Source organism: Lissotriton helveticus, chromosome 10, assembly GCF_964261635.1.
Source record: "Lissotriton helveticus chromosome 10, aLisHel1.1, whole genome shotgun sequence".
Classification (NCBI taxonomy): Eukaryota; Metazoa; Chordata; class Amphibia; order Caudata; family Salamandridae; genus Lissotriton; species Lissotriton helveticus.
Window position 1 is genome coordinate 590,559,201 of NC_136071.1, and position 18,182 is coordinate 590,577,382.

The following is an 18,182-nucleotide window of genomic DNA, read 5'->3' on the forward strand; positions in this document are numbered from 1 at the left end:
GACTCTTGCGTGGCTCGTTGGTCTAGGGGTATGATTCTCGCTTAGGGTGCGAGAGGTCCCGGGTTCAAATCCCAGACAAGCCCTTTTTAGAGCTAAACATACAAATCGTACTAAAAATGCACTATGCCTGACTATTTCTAGTAATACTCGGTGCATTGTTGCGCAACATATTCCTAACCTCAGAAGAAAAATGGATCACCGTGCTTTTTCTGCCTACCTGCTTAGTCTCAGTGTGTCCCAGGTGATGCTTTCCCAAGCTGTACTCGCAGACATTTAGGCATCAGATATTTGTCTGTCGATGCCTGCACAAGTAAATTTTGAATACGTCTAATTGCAAGCATGTTGGATGATATCTCTGAGGTTTTCACACTTGTTCTGCACATTCTGAGCCGCTGCTGATACAGCAGAATAGAAGTAGGGTGAAGCCTTGAGAGGAACTTTGCTTTAACAGTAGCAAGCAGCAAGGTCGTTTCTGTAGTGTAGTGGTCATCACGTTCGCCTAACACGCGAAAGGTCCCCGGTTCGAGACCGGGCAGAAACACTGAGCGTTGGCTGCTTTTATGTGCACACTCTAAAACCTTATTATCTGAATGCAAGTTTAAGAAGAGGTGGTCTTTGAACACAGTGAGCCGTGGGAAACTTTCTTTACCTTTGCAAGACGAAACAAAGTTATCTGCATCCATCATCTGGGGGTCGTTCTTGTGCCTATTTTTATTTTGTTTAAGCTATGTTGTATTGTTGGGGCCTTTACACCTGTGACATTGCTGTGAAGGTTGTAAGTGGAAACATTGGCAGGTGCAGATAGAAGAGTTAGACCTAAGCCCCCCTCATGAGCAGTCAGGATGGCCGAGTGGTCTAAGGCGCCAGACTCAAGAGAGCTTGATCTTCAGTGTAGCTGAGCCTTCTGGTCTCCTCATGGAGGCGTGGGTTCAAATCCCACTTCTGACAGGTCCCTTTTACACCCGTAAATCTTCCTGTTTTTTGCAGTGCGTTCCCGGCAAACACCACAATCTTTGCAGGAACCTGTAGCATGTGAAGAGAAATCCACCAACAATCAGGCTGGGCCCTCAATCACAATTCCATGGATTTCTGGAAATGACACCTCAGGCACACCTTCCATTAAATTTGCACTCCATCACAGTAACTGCCATGCTGGGTTTCTAACTAAGCAGTTGATCCCATCATTTGTTGTGAGGCTCTCCTGCCACCTTTTGGGCAGAGAAGGCACTGTCCCTGCAAAAACACAGGCAGACATGTTCAACAGGGCTTCCTGGTTATGTGGGAGGAGCAGAATGCCATTGGTCCCCCCTTGCAAATTCTAATTTACATAAGGAAGACAGAGAGGTAGCTGGGAGTAGGCACTGCACACGGGCATTGCACTCTCTCTTATGATTTGCAGCCAATTCTAGATTGAGGCAGGAGGAAAGGAGGTGACTCGCCCAACAATGGCTATACTGAGAAGTCAGCCACTCTGGGTCTCCCAGGTGAGTGTTTCAGGCCTGTGAGCCACTCATATAAATCTCGCCTGATTGAGCCTGATTGAGCGCTGAGCGAGCGCGTTTGAATCCAAATATCAAACCCCTCTTTCTCAGGCGCAGGAAATGGTGGGCCCTTCATTGCTTCTGGTGTGGAAGTCTATGGGGCAAGGGTCCAGGACTTGCAGAGGAGAACAATTGCCAGAAAGTGCTTGCTGTTCTCATCTGTGCCTTTTTTCTGCTCACTGGCTGATAGGAGATTGGCTGCCCCCTTTCTTGCTAGAGTGAAAAAACAACAACTTGAGAGAAAACATGACGTTTTGAGGCTCACTTAGAGGGAGACTAGCCAAATAGCCCTGCTTTTTTTCTGAAAGACGCTTCAGAAATTGTTCAAAATGTCTCCTGGCCACTCAGGCTCGTTGGTCTAGGGGTATGATTCTCGCTTCGGGTGCGAGAGGTCCCGGGTTCAAATCCCGGACGAGCCCATGCTGTGGACATTTTCAGGATGCTTGTAATATAGGAGCATTTCTTCTTTTCAATGCTATAAGACGCTGTGTATGTCGAGAAAGTTCCTTACCCTGCACGCTATTTTCCACTTGTGGCGGGATAAAGGAGTGCAGGACTTCTTTGCAACTGCTTTTCTGGGCCAGACCAGCATGGTAGGAACATTACATGCATAGTGTTTTTCTAGTGTAATTTCAGGATATGGTTTCAAAATCGCCTCTTGGAATAAAAGTGGTCCTCATTCCTGTCTTCCAAAGAAATAGAGACCGGGTAAGGAGAGCCCAACTTTGAGCTTCAAGGACATTGGCCCTTAGTCTGTGCATTCCAGCCCAATACATGCCAACAAGATTCCTGAGTTAGTGTCTGTTTCTGTAGTGTAGTGGTTATCACGTTCGCCTTACACGCGAAAGGTCCCTGGTTCGAGACCGGGCAGAAACAGCGTTTTGCTGTTTTTAACAGTGTTTGCCTTTACTGGCTGACTTTATAGGAAAGCTGAGATAATAGAGGCTGTCTATCCCTCACCAACCTGACGTAGTGTGCTCCAGGGATCTCAGTGACAGCTCGAAAAGAGAAGTGACGATAGCTTGCGCCATTCGCTTGCTCGCCCTTTGCTCTGAAGGGTGGGCCTACTTCATGAAAGCAAGGAATGAGAGCAGAAATGCTTTTCTTGTCCTCACCGCAAGCAGACACTTAGAGAAAACAAACTGTCTGAAGGACAGAGGCTTTTTAATTTCTTGTTTGATGACGGCCATGGAAAAGACAGCAATCATATTGCAGAAGAGAGCAACATGTGCAGTTGCTTGCTTTGGGTGAAGCATTCACCGACTAGCTGCCACTAACCCCTGGAGCCGTGTCAGAGGTGACTCTTGCGTGGCTCGTTGGTCTAGGGGTATGATTCTCGCTTAGGGTGCGAGAGGTCCCGGGTTCAAATCCCGGACGAGCCCTTTTTAGAGCTAAACATACAAATCGTACTAAAAATGCACTATGCCTGACTATTTCTAGTAATACTCGGTGCATTGTTGCGCAACATATTCCTAACCTCAGAAGAAAAACGGATCACCGTGCTTTTTCTGCCTACCTGCTTAGTCTCAGTGTGTCCCAGGTGATGCTTTCCCAAGCTGTACTCGCAGACATTTAGGCATCAGATATTTGTCTGTCGATGCCTGCACAAGTAAATTTTGAATACGTCTAATTGCAAGCATGTTGGATGATATCTCTGAGGTTTTCACACTTGTTCTGCACATTCTGAGCCGCTGCTGATACAGCAGAATAGAAGTAGGATGAAGCCTTGAGAGGAACTTTGCTTTAACAGTAGCAAGCAGCAAGGTCGTTTCTGTAGTGTAGTGGTCATCACGTTCGCCTAACACGCGAAAGGTCCCCGGTTCGAGACCGGGCAGAAACACTGAGCGTTGGCTGCTTTTATGTGCACACTCTAAAACCTTATTATCTGAATGCAAGTTTAAGAAGAGGTGGTCTTTGAACACAGTGAGCCGTGGGAAACTTTCTTTACCTTTGCAAGACGAAACAAAGTTATCTGCATCCATCATCTGGGGGTCGTTCTTGTGCCTATTTTTATTTTGTTTAAGCTATGTTGTATTGTTGGGGCCTTTACACCTGTGACATTGCTGTGAAGGTTGTAAGTGGAAACATTGGCAGGTGCAGATAGAAGAGTTAGACCTAAGCCCCCCTAATGAGCCGTCAGGATGGCCGAGTGGTCTAAGGCGCCAGACTCAAGAGAGCTTGATCTTCAGTGTAGCTGAGCCTTCTGGTCTCCTCATGGAGGCATGGGTTCAAATCCCACTTCTGACAGGTCCCTTTTACACCCGTAAATCTTCCTGTTTTTTGCAGTGCGTTCCCGGCAAACACCACAATCTTTGCAGGAACCTGTAGCATGTGAAGAGAAATCCACCAACAATCAGGCTGGGCCCTCAATCACAATTCCATGGATTTCTGGAAATGACACCTCAGGCACACCTTCCATTAAATTTGCACTCCATCACAGTAACTGCCATGCTGGGTTTCTAACTAAGCAGTTGATCCCATCATTTGTTGTGAGGCTCTCCTGCCACCTTTTGGGCAGAGAAGGCACTGTCCCTGCAAAAACACAGGCAGACATGTTCAACAGGGCTTCCTGGTTATGTGGGAGGAGCAGAATGCCATTGGTCCCCCCTTGCAAATTCTAATTTACATAAGGAAGACAGAGAGGTAGCTGGGAGTAGGCACTGCACACGGGCATTGCACTCTCTCTTATGATTTGCAGCCAATTCTAGATTGAGGCAGGAGGAAAGGAGGTGACTCGCCCAACAATGGCTATACTGAGAAGTCAGCCACTCTGGGTCTCCCAGGTGAGTGTTTCAGGCCTGTGAGCCACTCATATAAATCTCGCCTGATCGAGCCTGATCGAGCGCTGAGCGAGCGCGTTTGAATCCAAATATCAAACCCCTCTTTCTCAGGCGCAGGAAATGGTGGGCCCTTCATTGCTTCTGGTGTGGAAGTCTATGGGGCAAGGGTCCAGGACTTGCAGAGGAGAACAATTGCCAGAAAGTGCTTGCTGTTCTCATCTGTGCCTTTTTTCTGCTCACTGGCTGATAGGAGATTGGCTGCCCCCTTTCTTGCTAGAGTGAAAAAACAACAACTTGAGAGAAAACATGACGTTGTGAGGCTCACTTAGAGGGAGACTAGCCAAATAGCCCTGCTTTTTTCTGAAAGACGCTTCAGAAATTGTTCAAAATGTCTCCTGGCCACTCAGGCTCGTTGGTCTAGGGGTATGATTCTGGCTTTGGGTGCGAGAGGTCCCGGGTTCAAATCCCGGACGAGCCCATGCTGTGGACATTTTCAGGATGCTTGTAATATAGGAGCATTTATTCTTTTCAATGCTATAAGACGCTGTGTATGTCGAGAAAGTTCCTTACCCTGCACGCTATTTTCCACTTGTGGCGGGATAAAGGAGTGCAGGACTTCTTTGCAACTGCTTTTCTGGGCCAGACCAGCATGGTAGGAACATTACATGCATAGTGTTTTTCTAGTGTAATTTCAGGATATGATTTCAAAATCGCCTCTTGGAATAAAAGTGGTCCTCATTCCTGTCTTCCAAAGAAATAGAGACCGGGTAAGGAGAGCCCAACTTTGAGCTTCAAGGACATTGGCCCTTAGTCTGTGCATTCCAGCCCAATACATGCCAACAAGATTCCTGAGTTAGTGTCTGTTTCTGTAGTGTAGTGGTTATCACGTTCGCCTTACACGCGAAAGGTCCCTGGTTCGAGACCGGGCAGAAACAGCGGTTTGCTGTTTTTAACAGTGTTTGCCTTTACTGGCTGACTTTATAGGAAAGCTGAGATAATAGAGGCTGTCTATCCCTCACCAACCTGACGTAGTGTGCTCCAGGGATCTCAGTGACAGCTCGAAAAGAGAAGTGACGATAGCTTGCGCCATTCGCTTGCTCGCCCTTTGCTCTGAAGGGTGGGCCTACTTCATGAAAGCAAGGAATGAGAGCAGAAATGCTTTTCTTGTCCTCACCACAAGCAGACACTTAGAGAAAACAAACTGTCTGAAGGACAGAGGCTTTTTAATTTCTTGTTTGATGACGGCCATGGAAAAGACAGCAATCATATTGCAGAAGAGAGCAACATGTGCAGTTGCTTGCTTTGGGTGAAGCATTCACTGACTAGCTGCCACTAACACCTGGAGCCGTGTCAGAGGTGACTCTTGCGTGGCTCGTTGGTCTAGGGGTATGATTCTCGCTTAGGGTGCGAGAGGTCCCGGGTTCAAATCCCGGACGAGCCCTTTTTAGAGCTAAACATACAAATCGTACTAAAAATGCACTATGCCTGACTATTTCTAGTAATACTCGGTGCATTGTTGCGCAACATATTCCTAACCTCAGAAGAAAAATGGATCACCGTGCTTTTTCTGCCTACCTGCTTAGTCTCAGTGTGTCCCAGGTGATGCTTTCCCAAGCTGTACTCGCAGACATTTAGGCATCAGATATTTGTCTGTCGATGCCTGCACAAGTAAATTTTGAATACGTCTAATTGCAAGCATGTTGGATGATATCTCTGAGGTTTTCACACTTGTTCTGCACATTCTGAGCCGCTGCTGATACAGCAGAATAGAAGTAGGGTGAAGCCTTGAGAGGAACTTTGCTTTAACAGTAGCAAGCAGCAAGGTCGTTTCTGTAGTGTAGTGGTCATCACGTTCGCCTAACACGCGAAAGGTCCCCGGTTCGAGACCGGGCAGAAACACTGAGCATTGGCTGCTTTTATGTGCACACTCTAAAACCTTATTATCTGAATGCAAGTTTAAGAAGAGGTGGTCTTTGAACACAGTGAGCCGTGGGAAACTTTCTTTACCTTTGCAAGACGAAACAAAGTTATCTGCATCCATCATCTGGGGGTCGTTCTTGTGCCTATTTTTATTTTGTTTAAGCTATGTTGTATTGTTGGGGCCTTTACACCTGTGACATTGCTGTGAAGGTTGTAAGTGGAAACATTGGCAGGTGCAGATAGAAGAGTTAGACCTAAGCCCCCCTCATGAGCCGTCAGGATGGCCGAGTGGTCTAAGGCGCCAGACTCAAGAGAGCTTGATCTTCAGTGTAGCTGAGCCTTCTGGTCTCCTCATGGAGGCGTGGGTTCAAATCCCACTTCTGACAGGTCCCTTTTACACCCGTAAATCTTCCTGTTTTTTGCAGTGCGTTCCCGGCAAACACCACAATCTTTGCAGGAACCTGTAGCATGTGAAGAGAAATCCACCAACAATCAGGCTGGGCCCTCAATCACAATTCCATGGATTTCTGGAAATGACACCTCAGGCACACCTTCCATTAAATTTGCACTCCATCACAGTAACTGCCATGCTGGGTTTCTAACTAAGCAGTTGATCCCATCATTTGTTGTGAGGCTCTCCTGCCACCTTTTGGGCAGAGAAGGCACTGTCCCTGCAAAAACACAGGCAGACATGTTCAACAGGGCTTCCTGGTTATGTGGGAGGAGCAGAATGCCATTGGTCCCCCCTTGCAAATTCTAATTTACATAAGGAAGACAGAGAGGTAGCTGGGAGTAGGCACTGCACACGGGCATTGCACTCTCTCTTATGATTTGCAGCCAATTCTAGATTGAGGCAGGAGGAAAGGAGGTGACTCGCCCAACAATGGCTATACTGAGAAGTCAGCCACTCTGGGTCTCCCAGGTGAGTGTTTCAGGCCTGTGAGCCACTCATATAAATCTCGCCTGATCGAGCCTGATCGAGCGCGTTTGAATCCAAATATCAAACCCCTCTTTCTCAGGCGCAGGAAATGGTGGGCCCTTCATTGCTTCTGGTGTGGAAGTCTATGGGGCAAGGGTCCAGGACTTGCAGAGGAGAACAATTGCCAGAAAGTGCTTGCTGTTCTCATCTGTGCCTTTTTTCTGCTCACTGGCTGATAGGAGATTGGCTGCCCCCTTTCTTGCTAGAGTGAAAAAACAACAACTTGAGAGAAAACATGACGTTGTGAGGCTCACTTAGAGGGAGACTAGCCAAATAGCCCTGCTTTTTTCTGAAAGACGCTTCAGAAATTGTTCAAAATGTCTCCTGGCCACTCAGGCTCGTTGGTCTAGGGGTATGATTCTGGCTTTGGGTGCGAGAGGTCCCGGGTTCAAATCCCGGACGAGCCCATGCTGTGGACATTTTCAGGATGCTTGTAATATAGGAGCATTTCTTCTTTTCAATGCTATAAGCCGCTGTGTATGTCGAGAAAGTTCCTTACCCTGCACGCTATTTTCCACTTGTGGCGTGATAAAGGAGTGCAGGACTTCTTTGCAACTGCTTTTCTGGGCCAGACCAGCATGGTAGGAACATTACATGCATAGTGTTTTTCTAGTGTAATTTCAGGATATGGTTTCAAAATCGCCTCTTGGAATAAAAGTGGTCCTCATTCCTGTCTTCCAAAAAAATAGAGACCGGGTAAGGAGAGCCCAACTTTGAGCTACAAGGACATTGGCCCTTAGTCTGTGCATTCCAGCCCAATACATGCCAACAAGATTCCTGAGTTAGTGTCTGTTTCTGTAGTGTAGTGATTATCACGTTCGCCTTACATGCGAAAGGTCCCTGGTTCGAGACCGGGCAGAAACAGCGGTTTGCTGTTTTTAACAGTGTTTACCTTTACTGGCTGACTTTATAGGAAAGCTGAGATAATAGAGGCTGTCTATCCCTCACCAACCTGACGTAGTGTGCTCCAGGGATCTCAGTGACAGCTCGAAAAGAGAAGTGACGATAGCTTGCGCCATTCGCTTGCTCGCCCTTTGCTCTGAAGGGTGGGCCTACTTCATGAAAGCAAGGAATGAGAGCAGAAATGCTTTTCTTGTCCTCACCACAAGCAGACACTTAGAGAAAACAAACTGTCTGAAGGACAGAGGCTTTTTAATTTCTTGTTTGATGACGGCCATGGAAAAGACAGCAATCATATTGCAGAAGAGAGCAACATGTGCAGTTGCTTGCTTTGGGTGAAGCATTCACCGACTAGCTGCCACTAACCCCTGGAGCCGTGTCAGAGGTGACTCTTGCGTGGCTCGTTGGTCTAGGGGTATGATTCTCGCTTAGGGTGCGAGAGGTCCCGGGTTCAAATCCCGGACGAGCCCTTTTTAGAGCTAAACATACAAATCGTACTAAAAATGCACTATGCCTGACTATTTCTAGTAATACTCGGTGCATTGTTGCGCAACATATTCCTAACCTCAGAAGAAAAATGGATCACCGTGCTTTTTCTGCCTACCTGCTTAGTCTCAGTGTGTCCCAGGTGATGCTTTCCCAAGCTGTACTCGCAGACATTTAGGCATCAGATATTTGTCTGTCGATGCCTGCACAAGTAAATTTTGAATACGTCTAATTGCAAGCATGTTGGATGATATCTCTGAGGTTTTCACACTTGTTCTGCACATTCTGAGCCGCTGCTGATACAGCAGAATAGAAGTAGGATGAAGCCTTGAGAGGAACTTTGCTTTAACAGTAGCAAGCAGCAAGGTCGTTTCTGTAGTGTAGTGGTCATCACGTTCGCCTAACACGCGAAAGGTCCCCGGTTCGAGACCGGGCAGAAACACTGAGCGTTGGCTGCTTTTATGTGCACACTCTAAAACCTTATTATCTGAATGCAAGTTTAAGAAGAGGTGGTCTTTGAACACAGTGAGCCGTGGGAAACTTTCTTTACCTTTGCAAGACGAAACAAAGTTATCTGCATCCATCATCTGGGGGTCGTTCTTGTGCCTATTTTTATTTTGTTTAAGCTATGTTGTATTGTTGGGGCCTTTACACCTGTGACATTGCTGTGAAGGTTGTAAGTGGAAACATTGGCAGGTGCAGATAGAAGAGTTAGACCTAAGCCCCCCTCATGAGCCGTCAGGATGGCCGAGTGGTCTAAGGCGCCAGACTCAAGAGAGCTTGATCTTCAGTGTAGCTGAGCCTTCTGGTCTCCTCATGGAGGCGTGGGTTCAAATCCCACTTCTGACAAGTCCCTTTTACACCCGTAAATCTTCCTGTTTTTTGCAGTGCGTTCCCGGCAAACACCACAATCTTTGCAGGAACCTGTAGCATGTGAAGAGAAATCCACCAACAATCAGGCTGGGCCCTCAATCACAATTCCATGGATTTCTGGAAATGACACCTCAGGCACACCTTCCATTAAATTTGCACTCCATCACAGTAACTGCCATGCTGGGTTTCTAACTAAGCAGTTGATCCCATCATTTGTTGTGAGGCTCTCCTGCCACCTTTTGGGCAGAGAAGGCACTGTCCCTGCAAAAACACAGGCAGACATGTTCAACAGGGCTTCCTGGTTATGTGGGAGGAGCAGAATGCCATTGGTCCCCCCTTGCAAATTCTAATTTACATAAGGAAGACAGAGAGGTAGCTGGGAGTAGGCACTGCACACGGGCATTGCACTCTCTCTTATGATTTGCAGCCAATTCTAGATTGAGGCAGGAGGAAAGGAGGTGACTCGCCCAACAATGGCTATACTGAGAAGTCAGCCACTCTGGGTCTCCCAGGTGAGTGTTTCAGGCCTGTGAGCCACTCATATAAATCTCGCCTGATCGAGCCTGATCGAGCGCGTTTGAATCCAAATATCAAACCCCTCTTTCTCAGGCGCAGGAAATGGTGGGCCCTTCATTGCTTCTGGTGTGGAAGTCTATGGGGCAAGGGTCCAGGACTTGCAGAGGAGAACAATTGCCAGAAAGTGCTTGCTGTTCTCATCTGTGCCTTTTTTCTGCTCACTGGCTGATAGGAGATTGGCTGCCCCCTTTCTTGCTAGAGTGAAAAAACAACAACTTGAGAGAAAACATGACGTTGTGAGGCTCACTTAGAGGGAGACTAGCCAAATAGCCCTGCTTTTTTCTGAAAGACGCTTCAGAAATTGTTCAAAATGTCTCCTGGCCACTCAGGCTCGTTGGTCTAGGGGTATGATTCTGGCTTTGGGTGCGAGAGGTCCCGGGTTCAAATCCCGGACGAGCCCATGCTGTGGACATTTTCAGGATGCTTGTAATATAGGAGCATTTCTTCTTTTCAATGCTATAAGCCGCTGTGTATGTCGAGAAAGTTCCTTACCCTGCACGCTATTTTCCACTTGTGGCGTGATAAAGGAGTGCAGGACTTCTTTGCAACTGCTTTTCTGGGCCAGACCAGCATGGTAGGAACATTACATGCATAGTGTTTTTCTAGTGTAATTTCAGGATATGGTTTCAAAATCGCCTCTTGGAATAAAAGTGGTCCTCATTCCTGTCTTCCAAAAAAATAGAGACCGGGTAAGGAGAGCCCAACTTTGAGCTACAAGGACATTGGCCCTTAGTCTGTGCATTCCAGCCCAATACATGCCAACAAGATTCCTGAGTTAGTGTCTGTTTCTGTAGTGTAGTGATTATCACGTTCGCCTTACATGCGAAAGGTCCCTGGTTCGAGACCGGGCAGAAACAGCGGTTTGCTGTTTTTAACAGTGTTTACCTTTACTGGCTGACTTTATAGGAAAGCTGAGATAATAGAGGCTGTCTATCCCTCACCAACCTGACGTAGTGTGCTCCAGGGATCTCAGTGACAGCTCGAAAAGAGAAGTGACGATAGCTTGCGCCATTCGCTTGCTCGCCCTTTGCTCTGAAGGGTGGGCCTACTTCATGAAAGCAAGGAATGAGAGCAGAAATGCTTTTCTTGTCCTCACCACAAGCAGACACTTAGAGAAAACAAACTGTCTGAAGGACAGAGGCTTTTTAATTTCTTGTTTGATGACGGCCATGGAAAAGACAGCAATCATATTGCAGAAGAGAGCAACATGTGCAGTTGCTTGCTTTGGGTGAAGCATTCACCGACTAGCTGCCACTAACCCCTGGAGCCGTGTCAGAGGTGACTCTTGCGTGGCTCGTTGGTCTAGGGGTATGATTCTCGCTTAGGGTGCGAGAGGTCCCGGGTTCAAATCCCGGACGAGCCCTTTTTAGAGCTAAACATACAAATCGTACTAAAAATGCACTATGCCTGACTATTTCTAGTAATACTCGGTGCATTGTTGCGCAACATATTCCTAACCTCAGAAGAAAAATGGATCACCGTGCTTTTTCTGCCTACCTGCTTAGTCTCAGTGTGTCCCAGGTGATGCTTTCCCAAGCTGTACTCGCAGACATTTAGGCATCAGATATTTGTCTGTCGATGCCTGCACAAGTAAATTTTGAATACGTCTAATTGCAAGCATGTTGGATGATATCTCTGAGGTTTTCACACTTGTTCTGCACATTCTGAGCCGCTGCTGATACAGCAGAATAGAAGTAGGATGAAGCCTTGAGAGGAACTTTGCTTTAACAGTAGCAAGCAGCAAGGTCGTTTCTGTAGTGTAGTGGTCATCACGTTCGCCTAACACGCGAAAGGTCCCCGGTTCGAGACCGGGCAGAAACACTGAGCGTTGGCTGCTTTTATGTGCACACTCTAAAACCTTATTATCTGAATGCAAGTTTAAGAAGAGGTGGTCTTTGAACACAGTGAGCCGTGGGAAACTTTCTTTACCTTTGCAAGACGAAACAAAGTTATCTGCATCCATCATCTGGGGGTCGTTCTTGTGCCTATTTTTATTTTGTTTAAGCTATGTTGTATTGTTGGGGCCTTTACACCTGTGACATTGCTGTGAAGGTTGTAAGTGGAAACATTGGCAGGTGCAGATAGAAGAGTTAGACCTAAGCCCCCCTCATGAGCCGTCAGGATGGCCGAGTGGTCTAAGGCGCCAGACTCAAGAGAGCTTGATCTTCAGTGTAGCTGAGCCTTCTGGTCTCCTCATGGAGGCGTGGGTTCAAATCCCACTTCTGACAAGTCCCTTTTACACCCGTAAATCTTCCTGTTTTTTGCAGTGCGTTCCCGGCAAACACCACAATCTTTGCAGGAACCTGTAGCATGTGAAGAGAAATCCACCAACAATCAGGCTGGGCCCTCAATCACAATTCCATGGATTTCTGGAAATGACACCTCAGGCACACCTTCCATTAAATTTGCACTCCATCACAGTAACTGCCATGCTGGGTTTCTAACTAAGCAGTTGATCCCATCATTTGTTGTGAGGCTCTCCTGCCACCTTTTGGGCAGAGAAGGCACTGTCCCTGCAAAAACACAGGCAGACATGTTCAACAGGGCTTCCTGGTTATGTGGGAGGAGCAGAATGCCATTGGTCCCCCCTTGCAAATTCTAATTTACATAAGGAAGACAGAGAGGTAGCTGGGAGTAGGCACTGCACACGGGCATTGCACTCTCTCTTATGATTTGCAGCCAATTCTAGATTGAGGCAGGAGGAAAGGAGGTGACTCGCCCAACAATGGCTATACTGAGAAGTCAGCCACTCTGGGTCTCCCAGGTGAGTGTTTCAGGCCTGTGAGCCACTCATATAAATCTCGCCTGATCGAGCCTGATCGAGCGCGTTTGAATCCAAATATCAAACCCCTCTTTCTCAGGCGCAGGAAATGGTGGGCCCTTCATTGCTTCTGGTGTGGAAGTCTATGGGGCAAGGGTCCAGGACTTGCAGAGGAGAACAATTGCCAGAAAGTGCTTGCTGTTCTCATCTGTGCCTTTTTTCTGCTCACTGGCTGATAGGAGATTGGCTGCCCCCTTTCTTGCTAGAGTGAAAAAACAACAACTTGAGAGAAAACATGACGTTGTGAGGCTCACTTAGAGGGAGACTAGCCAAATAGCCCTGCTTTTTTCTGAAAGACGCTTCAGAAATTGTTCAAAATGTCTCCTGGCCACTCAGGCTCGTTGGTCTAGGGGTATGATTCTGGCTTTGGGTGCGAGAGGTCCCGGGTTCAAATCCCGGACGAGCCCATGCTGTGGACATTTTCAGGATGCTTGTAATATAGGAGCATTTCTTCTTTTCAATGCTATAAGACGCTGTGTATGTCGAGAAAGTTCCTTACCCTGCACGCTATTTTCCACTTGTGGCGTGATAAAGGAGTGCAGGACTTCTTTGCAACTGCTTTTCTGGGCCAGACCAGCATGGTAGGAACATTACATGCATAGTGTTTTTCTAGTGTAATTTCAGGATATGGTTTCAAAATCGCCTCTTGGAATAAAAGTGGTCCTCATTCCTGTCTTCCAAAAAAATAGAGACCGGGTAAGGAGAGCCCAACTTTGAGCTACAAGGACATTGGCCCTTAGTCTGTGCATTCCAGCCCAATACATGCCAACAAGATTCCTGAGGTAGTGTCTGTTTCTGTAGTGTAGTGGTTATCACGTTCGCCTTACACGCGAAAGGTCCCTGGTTCGAGACCGGGCAGAAACAGCGGTTTGCTGTTTTTAACAGTGTTTACCTTTACTGGCTGACTTTATAGGAAAGCTGAGATAATAGAGGCTGTCTATCCCTCACCAACCTGACGTAGTGTGCTCCAGGGATCTCAGTGACAGCTCGAAAAGAGAAGTGACGATAGCTTGCGCCATTCGCTTGCTCGCCCTTTGCTCTGAAGGGTGGGCCTACTTCATGAAAGCAAGGAATGAGAGCAGAAATGCTTTTCTTGTCCTCACCACAAGCAGACACTTAGAGAAAACAAACTGTCTGAAGGACAGAGGCTTTTTAATTTCTTGTTTGATGACGGCCATGGAAAAGACAGCAATCATATTGCAGAAGAGAGCAACATGTGCAGTTGCTTGCTTTGGGTGAAGCATTCACCGACTAGCTGCCACTAACCCCTGGAGCCGTGTCAGAGGTGACTCTTGCGTGGCTCGTTGGTCTAGGGGTATGATTCTCGCTTAGGGTGCGAGAGGTCCCGGGTTCAAATCCCGGACGAGCCCTTTTTAGAGCTAAACATACAAATCGTACTAAAAATGCACTATGCCTGACTATTTCTAGTAATACTCGGTGCATTGTTGCGCAACATATTCCTAACCTCAGAAGAAAAATGGATCACCGTGCTTTTTCTGCCTACCTGCTTAGTCTCAGTGTGTCCCAGGTGATGCTTTCCCAAGCTGTACTCGCAGACATTTAGGCATCAGATATTTGTCTGTCGATGCCTGCACAAGTAAATTTTGAATACGTCTAATTGCAAGCATGTTGGATGATATCTCTGAGGTTTTCACACTTGTTCTGCACATTCTGAGCCGCTGCTGATACAGCAGAATAGAAGTAGGATGAAGCCTTGAGAGGAACTTTGCTTTAACAGTAGCAAGCAGCAAGGTCGTTTCTGTAGTGTAGTGGTCATCACGTTCGCCTAACACGCGAAAGGTCCCCGGTTCGAGACCGGGCAGAAACACTGAGCGTTGGCTGCTTTTATGTGCACACTCTAAAACCTTATTATCTGAATGCAAGTTTAAGAAGAGGTGGTCTTTGAACACAGTGAGCCGTGGGAAACTTTCTTTACCTTTGCAAGACGAAACAAAGTTATCTGCATCCATCATCTGGGGGTCGTTCTTGTGCCTATTTTTATTTTGTTTAAGCTATGTTGTATTGTTGGGGCCTTTACACCTGTGACATTGCTGTGAAGGTTGTAAGTGGAAACATTGGCAGGTGCAGATAGAAGAGTTAGACCTAAGCCCCCCTCATGAGCCGTCAGGATGGCCGAGTGGTCTAAGGCGCCAGACTCAAGAGAGCTTGATCTTCAGTGTAGCTGAGCCTTCTGGTCTCCTCATGGAGGCGTGGGTTCAAATCCCACTTCTGACAGGTCCCTTTTACACCCGTAAATCTTCCTGTTTTTTGCAGTGCGTTCCCGGCAAACACCACAATCTTTGCAGGAACCTGTAGCATGTGAAGAGAAATCCACCAACAATCAGGCTGGGCCCTCAATCACAATTCCATGGATTTCTGGAAATGACACCTCAGGCACACCTTCCATTAAATTTGCACTCCATCACAGTAACTGCCATGCTGGGTTTCTAACTAAGCAGTTGATCCCATCATTTGTTGTGAGGCTCTCCTGCCACCTTTTGGGCAGAGAAGGCACTGTCCCTGCAAAAACACAGGCAGACATGTTCAACAGGGCTTCCTGGTTATGTGGGAGGAGCAGAATGCCATTGGTCCCCCCTTGCAAATTCTAATTTACATAAGGAAGACAGAGAGGTAGCTGGGAGTAGGCACTGCACACGGGCATTGCACTCTCTCTTATGATTTGCAGCCAATTCTAGATTGAGGCAGGAGGAAAGGAGGTGACTCGCCCAACAATGGCTATACTGAGAAGTCAGCCACTCTGGGTCTCCCAGGTGAGTGTTTCAGGCCTGTGAGCCACTCATATAAATCTCGCCTGATCGAGCCTGATCGAGCGCGTTTGAATCCAAATATCAAACCCCTCTTTCTCAGGCGCAGGAAATGGTGGGCCCTTCATTGCTTCTGGTGTGGAAGTCTATGGGGCAAGGGTCCAGGACTTGCAGAGGAGAACAATTGCCAGAAAGTGCTTGCTGTTCTCATCTGTGCCTTTTTTCTGCTCACTGGCTGATAGGAGATTGGCTGCCCCCTTTCTTGCTAGAGTGAAAAAACAACAACTTGAGAGAAAACATGACGTTGTGAGGCTCACTTAGAGGGAGACTAGCCAAATAGCCCTGCTTTTTTCTGAAAGACGCTTCAGAAATTGTTCAAAATGTCTCCTGGCCACTCAGGCTCGTTGGTCTAGGGGTATGATTCTGGCTTTGGGTGCGAGAGGTCCCGGGTTCAAATCCCGGACGAGCCCATGCTGTGGACATTTTCAGGATGCTTGTAATATAGGAGCATTTCTTCTTTTCAATGCTATAAGCCGCTGTGTATGTCGAGAAAGTTCCTTACCCTGCACGCTATTTTCCACTTGTGGCGTGATAAAGGAGTGCAGGACTTCTTTGCAACTGCTTTTCTGGGCCAGACCAGCATGGTAGGAACATTACATGCATAGTGTTTTTCTAGTGTAATTTCAGGATATGGTTTCAAAATCGCCTCTTGGAATAAAAGTGGTCCTCATTCCTGTCTTCCAAAAAAATAGAGACCGGGTAAGGAGAGCCCAACTTTGAGCTACAAGGACATTGGCCCTTAGTCTGTGCATTCCAGCCCAATACATGCCAACAAGATTCCTGAGTTAGTGTCTGTTTCTGTAGTGTAGTGATTATCACGTTCGCCTTACATGCGAAAGGTCCCTGGTTCGAGACCGGGCAGAAACAGCGGTTTGCTGTTTTTAACAGTGTTTACCTTTACTGGCTGACTTTATAGGAAAGCTGAGATAATAGAGGCTGTCTATCCCTCACCAACCTGACGTAGTGTGCTCCAGGGATCTCAGTGACAGCTCGAAAAGAGAAGTGACGATAGCTTGCGCCATTCGCTTGCTCGCCCTTTGCTCTGAAGGGTGGGCCTACTTCATGAAAGCAAGGAATGAGAGCAGAAATGCTTTTCTTGTCCTCACCACAAGCAGACACTTAGAGAAAACAAACTGTCTGAAGGACAGAGGCTTTTTAATTTCTTGTTTGATGACGGCCATGGAAAAGACAGCAATCATATTGCAGAAGAGAGCAACATGTGCAGTTGCTTGCTTTGGGTGAAGCATTCACCGACTAGCTGCCACTAACCCCTGGAGCCGTGTCAGAGGTGACTCTTGCGTGGCTCGTTGGTCTAGGGGTATGATTCTCGCTTAGGGTGCGAGAGGTCCCGGGTTCAAATCCCGGACGAGCCCTTTTTAGAGCTAAACATACAAATCGTACTAAAAATGCACTATGCCTGACTATTTCTAGTAATACTCGGTGCATTGTTGCGCAACATATTCCTAACCTCAGAAGAAAAATGGATCACCGTGCTTTTTCTGCCTACCTGCTTAGTCTCAGTGTGTCCCAGGTGATGCTTTCCCAAGCTGTACACGCAGACATTTAGGCATCAGATATTTGTCTGTCGATGCCTGCACAAGTAAATTTTGAATACGTCTAATTGCAAGCATGTTGGATGATATCTCTGAGGTTTTCACACTTGTTCTGCACATTCTGAGCCGCTGCTGATACAGCAGAATAGAAGTAGGATGAAGCCTTGAGAGGAACTTTGCTTTAACAGTAGCAAGCAGCAAGGTCGTTTCTGTAGTGTAGTGGTCATCACGTTCGCCTAACACGCGAAAGGTCCCCGGTTCGAGACCGGGCAGAAACACTGAGCGTTGGCTGCTTTTATGTGCACACTCTAAAACCTTATTATCTGAATGCAAGTTTAAGAAGAGGTGGTCTTTGAACACAGTGAGCCGTGGGAAACTTTCTTTACCTTTGCAAGACGAAACAAAGTTATCTGCATCCATCATCTGGGGGTCGTTCTTGTGCCTATTTTTATTTTGTTTAAGCTATGTTGTATTGTTGGGGCCTTTACACCTGTGACATTGCTGTGAAGGTTGTAAGTGGAAACATTGGCAGGTGCAGATAGAAGAGTTAGACCTAAGCCCCCCTCATGAGCTGTCAGGATGGCCGAGTGGTCTAAGGCGCCAGACTCAAGAGAGCTTGATCTTCAGTGTAGCTGAGCCTTCTGGTCTCCTCATGGAGGCGTGGGTTCAAATCCCACTTCTGACAAGTCCCTTTTACACCCGTAAATCTTCCTGTTTTTTGCAGTGCGTTCCCGGCAAACACCACAATCTTTGCAGGAACCTGTAGCATGTGAAGAGAAATCCACCAACAATCAGGCTGGGCCCTCAATCACAATTCCATGGATTTCTGGAAATGACACCTCAGGCACACCTTCCATTAAATTTGCACTCCATCACAGTAACTGCCATGCTGGGTTTCTAACTAAGCAGTTGATCCCATCATTTGTTG

At 47.1% G+C, this 18,182-nt stretch overlaps 32 non-coding genes across 32 annotated transcripts; all 32 read left to right on the forward strand.

The window, feature by feature from the left end:
• The first annotated feature begins 468 nt into the window (after positions 1–468).
• Positions 469–541, forward strand: TRNAV-AAC (transfer RNA valine (anticodon AAC)). The gene has a single exon. It is a non-coding gene; the product is annotated as a tRNA-Val (tRNA).
• A 295-nt stretch (positions 542–836) lies between these two features.
• Positions 837–948, forward strand: TRNAL-CAA (transfer RNA leucine (anticodon CAA)). Its single transcript has 2 exons — positions 837–874; positions 903–948. It is a non-coding gene; the product is annotated as a tRNA-Leu (tRNA).
• A 940-nt stretch (positions 949–1,888) lies between these two features.
• On the forward strand, positions 1,889–1,960 carry TRNAP-CGG (transfer RNA proline (anticodon CGG)). Its single transcript has one exon. It is a non-coding gene; the product is annotated as a tRNA-Pro (tRNA).
• Positions 1,961–2,344: 384 nt separating this feature from the next.
• Positions 2,345–2,417, forward strand: TRNAV-UAC (transfer RNA valine (anticodon UAC)). The gene has a single exon. It is a non-coding gene; the product is annotated as a tRNA-Val (tRNA).
• A 434-nt stretch (positions 2,418–2,851) lies between these two features.
• Positions 2,852–2,923, forward strand: TRNAP-AGG (transfer RNA proline (anticodon AGG)). The gene has a single exon. It is a non-coding gene; the product is annotated as a tRNA-Pro (tRNA).
• Positions 2,924–3,308: 385 nt separating this feature from the next.
• TRNAV-AAC (transfer RNA valine (anticodon AAC)) lies at positions 3,309–3,381 on the forward strand. Its single transcript has one exon. It is a non-coding gene; the product is annotated as a tRNA-Val (tRNA).
• Positions 3,382–3,676: 295 nt separating this feature from the next.
• Positions 3,677–3,788, forward strand: TRNAL-CAA (transfer RNA leucine (anticodon CAA)). Its single transcript has 2 exons — positions 3,677–3,714; positions 3,743–3,788. It is a non-coding gene; the product is annotated as a tRNA-Leu (tRNA).
• Positions 3,789–4,727: 939 nt separating this feature from the next.
• Positions 4,728–4,799, forward strand: TRNAP-UGG (transfer RNA proline (anticodon UGG)). Its single transcript has one exon. It is a non-coding gene; the product is annotated as a tRNA-Pro (tRNA).
• A 384-nt stretch (positions 4,800–5,183) lies between these two features.
• Positions 5,184–5,256, forward strand: TRNAV-UAC (transfer RNA valine (anticodon UAC)). The gene has a single exon. It is a non-coding gene; the product is annotated as a tRNA-Val (tRNA).
• Positions 5,257–5,690: 434 nt separating this feature from the next.
• On the forward strand, positions 5,691–5,762 carry TRNAP-AGG (transfer RNA proline (anticodon AGG)). The gene has a single exon. It is a non-coding gene; the product is annotated as a tRNA-Pro (tRNA).
• A 385-nt stretch (positions 5,763–6,147) lies between these two features.
• TRNAV-AAC (transfer RNA valine (anticodon AAC)) lies at positions 6,148–6,220 on the forward strand. Its single transcript has one exon. It is a non-coding gene; the product is annotated as a tRNA-Val (tRNA).
• Positions 6,221–6,515: 295 nt separating this feature from the next.
• On the forward strand, positions 6,516–6,627 carry TRNAL-CAA (transfer RNA leucine (anticodon CAA)). Its single transcript has 2 exons — positions 6,516–6,553; positions 6,582–6,627. It is a non-coding gene; the product is annotated as a tRNA-Leu (tRNA).
• A 928-nt stretch (positions 6,628–7,555) lies between these two features.
• Positions 7,556–7,627, forward strand: TRNAP-UGG (transfer RNA proline (anticodon UGG)). Its single transcript has one exon. It is a non-coding gene; the product is annotated as a tRNA-Pro (tRNA).
• A 384-nt stretch (positions 7,628–8,011) lies between these two features.
• Positions 8,012–8,084, forward strand: TRNAV-UAC (transfer RNA valine (anticodon UAC)). The gene has a single exon. It is a non-coding gene; the product is annotated as a tRNA-Val (tRNA).
• A 434-nt stretch (positions 8,085–8,518) lies between these two features.
• On the forward strand, positions 8,519–8,590 carry TRNAP-AGG (transfer RNA proline (anticodon AGG)). The gene has a single exon. It is a non-coding gene; the product is annotated as a tRNA-Pro (tRNA).
• A 385-nt stretch (positions 8,591–8,975) lies between these two features.
• On the forward strand, positions 8,976–9,048 carry TRNAV-AAC (transfer RNA valine (anticodon AAC)). The gene has a single exon. It is a non-coding gene; the product is annotated as a tRNA-Val (tRNA).
• Positions 9,049–9,343: 295 nt separating this feature from the next.
• Positions 9,344–9,455, forward strand: TRNAL-CAA (transfer RNA leucine (anticodon CAA)). Its single transcript has 2 exons — positions 9,344–9,381; positions 9,410–9,455. It is a non-coding gene; the product is annotated as a tRNA-Leu (tRNA).
• Positions 9,456–10,383: 928 nt separating this feature from the next.
• Positions 10,384–10,455, forward strand: TRNAP-UGG (transfer RNA proline (anticodon UGG)). The gene has a single exon. It is a non-coding gene; the product is annotated as a tRNA-Pro (tRNA).
• A 384-nt stretch (positions 10,456–10,839) lies between these two features.
• Positions 10,840–10,912, forward strand: TRNAV-UAC (transfer RNA valine (anticodon UAC)). Its single transcript has one exon. It is a non-coding gene; the product is annotated as a tRNA-Val (tRNA).
• Positions 10,913–11,346: 434 nt separating this feature from the next.
• On the forward strand, positions 11,347–11,418 carry TRNAP-AGG (transfer RNA proline (anticodon AGG)). Its single transcript has one exon. It is a non-coding gene; the product is annotated as a tRNA-Pro (tRNA).
• Positions 11,419–11,803: 385 nt separating this feature from the next.
• TRNAV-AAC (transfer RNA valine (anticodon AAC)) lies at positions 11,804–11,876 on the forward strand. The gene has a single exon. It is a non-coding gene; the product is annotated as a tRNA-Val (tRNA).
• A 295-nt stretch (positions 11,877–12,171) lies between these two features.
• TRNAL-CAA (transfer RNA leucine (anticodon CAA)) lies at positions 12,172–12,283 on the forward strand. The gene is made up of 2 exons: positions 12,172–12,209; positions 12,238–12,283. It is a non-coding gene; the product is annotated as a tRNA-Leu (tRNA).
• Positions 12,284–13,211: 928 nt separating this feature from the next.
• TRNAP-UGG (transfer RNA proline (anticodon UGG)) lies at positions 13,212–13,283 on the forward strand. Its single transcript has one exon. It is a non-coding gene; the product is annotated as a tRNA-Pro (tRNA).
• A 384-nt stretch (positions 13,284–13,667) lies between these two features.
• Positions 13,668–13,740, forward strand: TRNAV-UAC (transfer RNA valine (anticodon UAC)). The gene has a single exon. It is a non-coding gene; the product is annotated as a tRNA-Val (tRNA).
• Positions 13,741–14,174: 434 nt separating this feature from the next.
• TRNAP-AGG (transfer RNA proline (anticodon AGG)) lies at positions 14,175–14,246 on the forward strand. Its single transcript has one exon. It is a non-coding gene; the product is annotated as a tRNA-Pro (tRNA).
• Positions 14,247–14,631: 385 nt separating this feature from the next.
• On the forward strand, positions 14,632–14,704 carry TRNAV-AAC (transfer RNA valine (anticodon AAC)). The gene has a single exon. It is a non-coding gene; the product is annotated as a tRNA-Val (tRNA).
• A 295-nt stretch (positions 14,705–14,999) lies between these two features.
• Positions 15,000–15,111, forward strand: TRNAL-CAA (transfer RNA leucine (anticodon CAA)). The gene is made up of 2 exons: positions 15,000–15,037; positions 15,066–15,111. It is a non-coding gene; the product is annotated as a tRNA-Leu (tRNA).
• Positions 15,112–16,039: 928 nt separating this feature from the next.
• Positions 16,040–16,111, forward strand: TRNAP-UGG (transfer RNA proline (anticodon UGG)). The gene has a single exon. It is a non-coding gene; the product is annotated as a tRNA-Pro (tRNA).
• A 384-nt stretch (positions 16,112–16,495) lies between these two features.
• Positions 16,496–16,568, forward strand: TRNAV-UAC (transfer RNA valine (anticodon UAC)). The gene has a single exon. It is a non-coding gene; the product is annotated as a tRNA-Val (tRNA).
• A 434-nt stretch (positions 16,569–17,002) lies between these two features.
• On the forward strand, positions 17,003–17,074 carry TRNAP-AGG (transfer RNA proline (anticodon AGG)). Its single transcript has one exon. It is a non-coding gene; the product is annotated as a tRNA-Pro (tRNA).
• A 385-nt stretch (positions 17,075–17,459) lies between these two features.
• Positions 17,460–17,532, forward strand: TRNAV-AAC (transfer RNA valine (anticodon AAC)). The gene has a single exon. It is a non-coding gene; the product is annotated as a tRNA-Val (tRNA).
• Positions 17,533–17,827: 295 nt separating this feature from the next.
• Positions 17,828–17,939, forward strand: TRNAL-CAA (transfer RNA leucine (anticodon CAA)). The gene is made up of 2 exons: positions 17,828–17,865; positions 17,894–17,939. It is a non-coding gene; the product is annotated as a tRNA-Leu (tRNA).
• Positions 17,940–18,182: the final 243 nt, after the last annotated feature.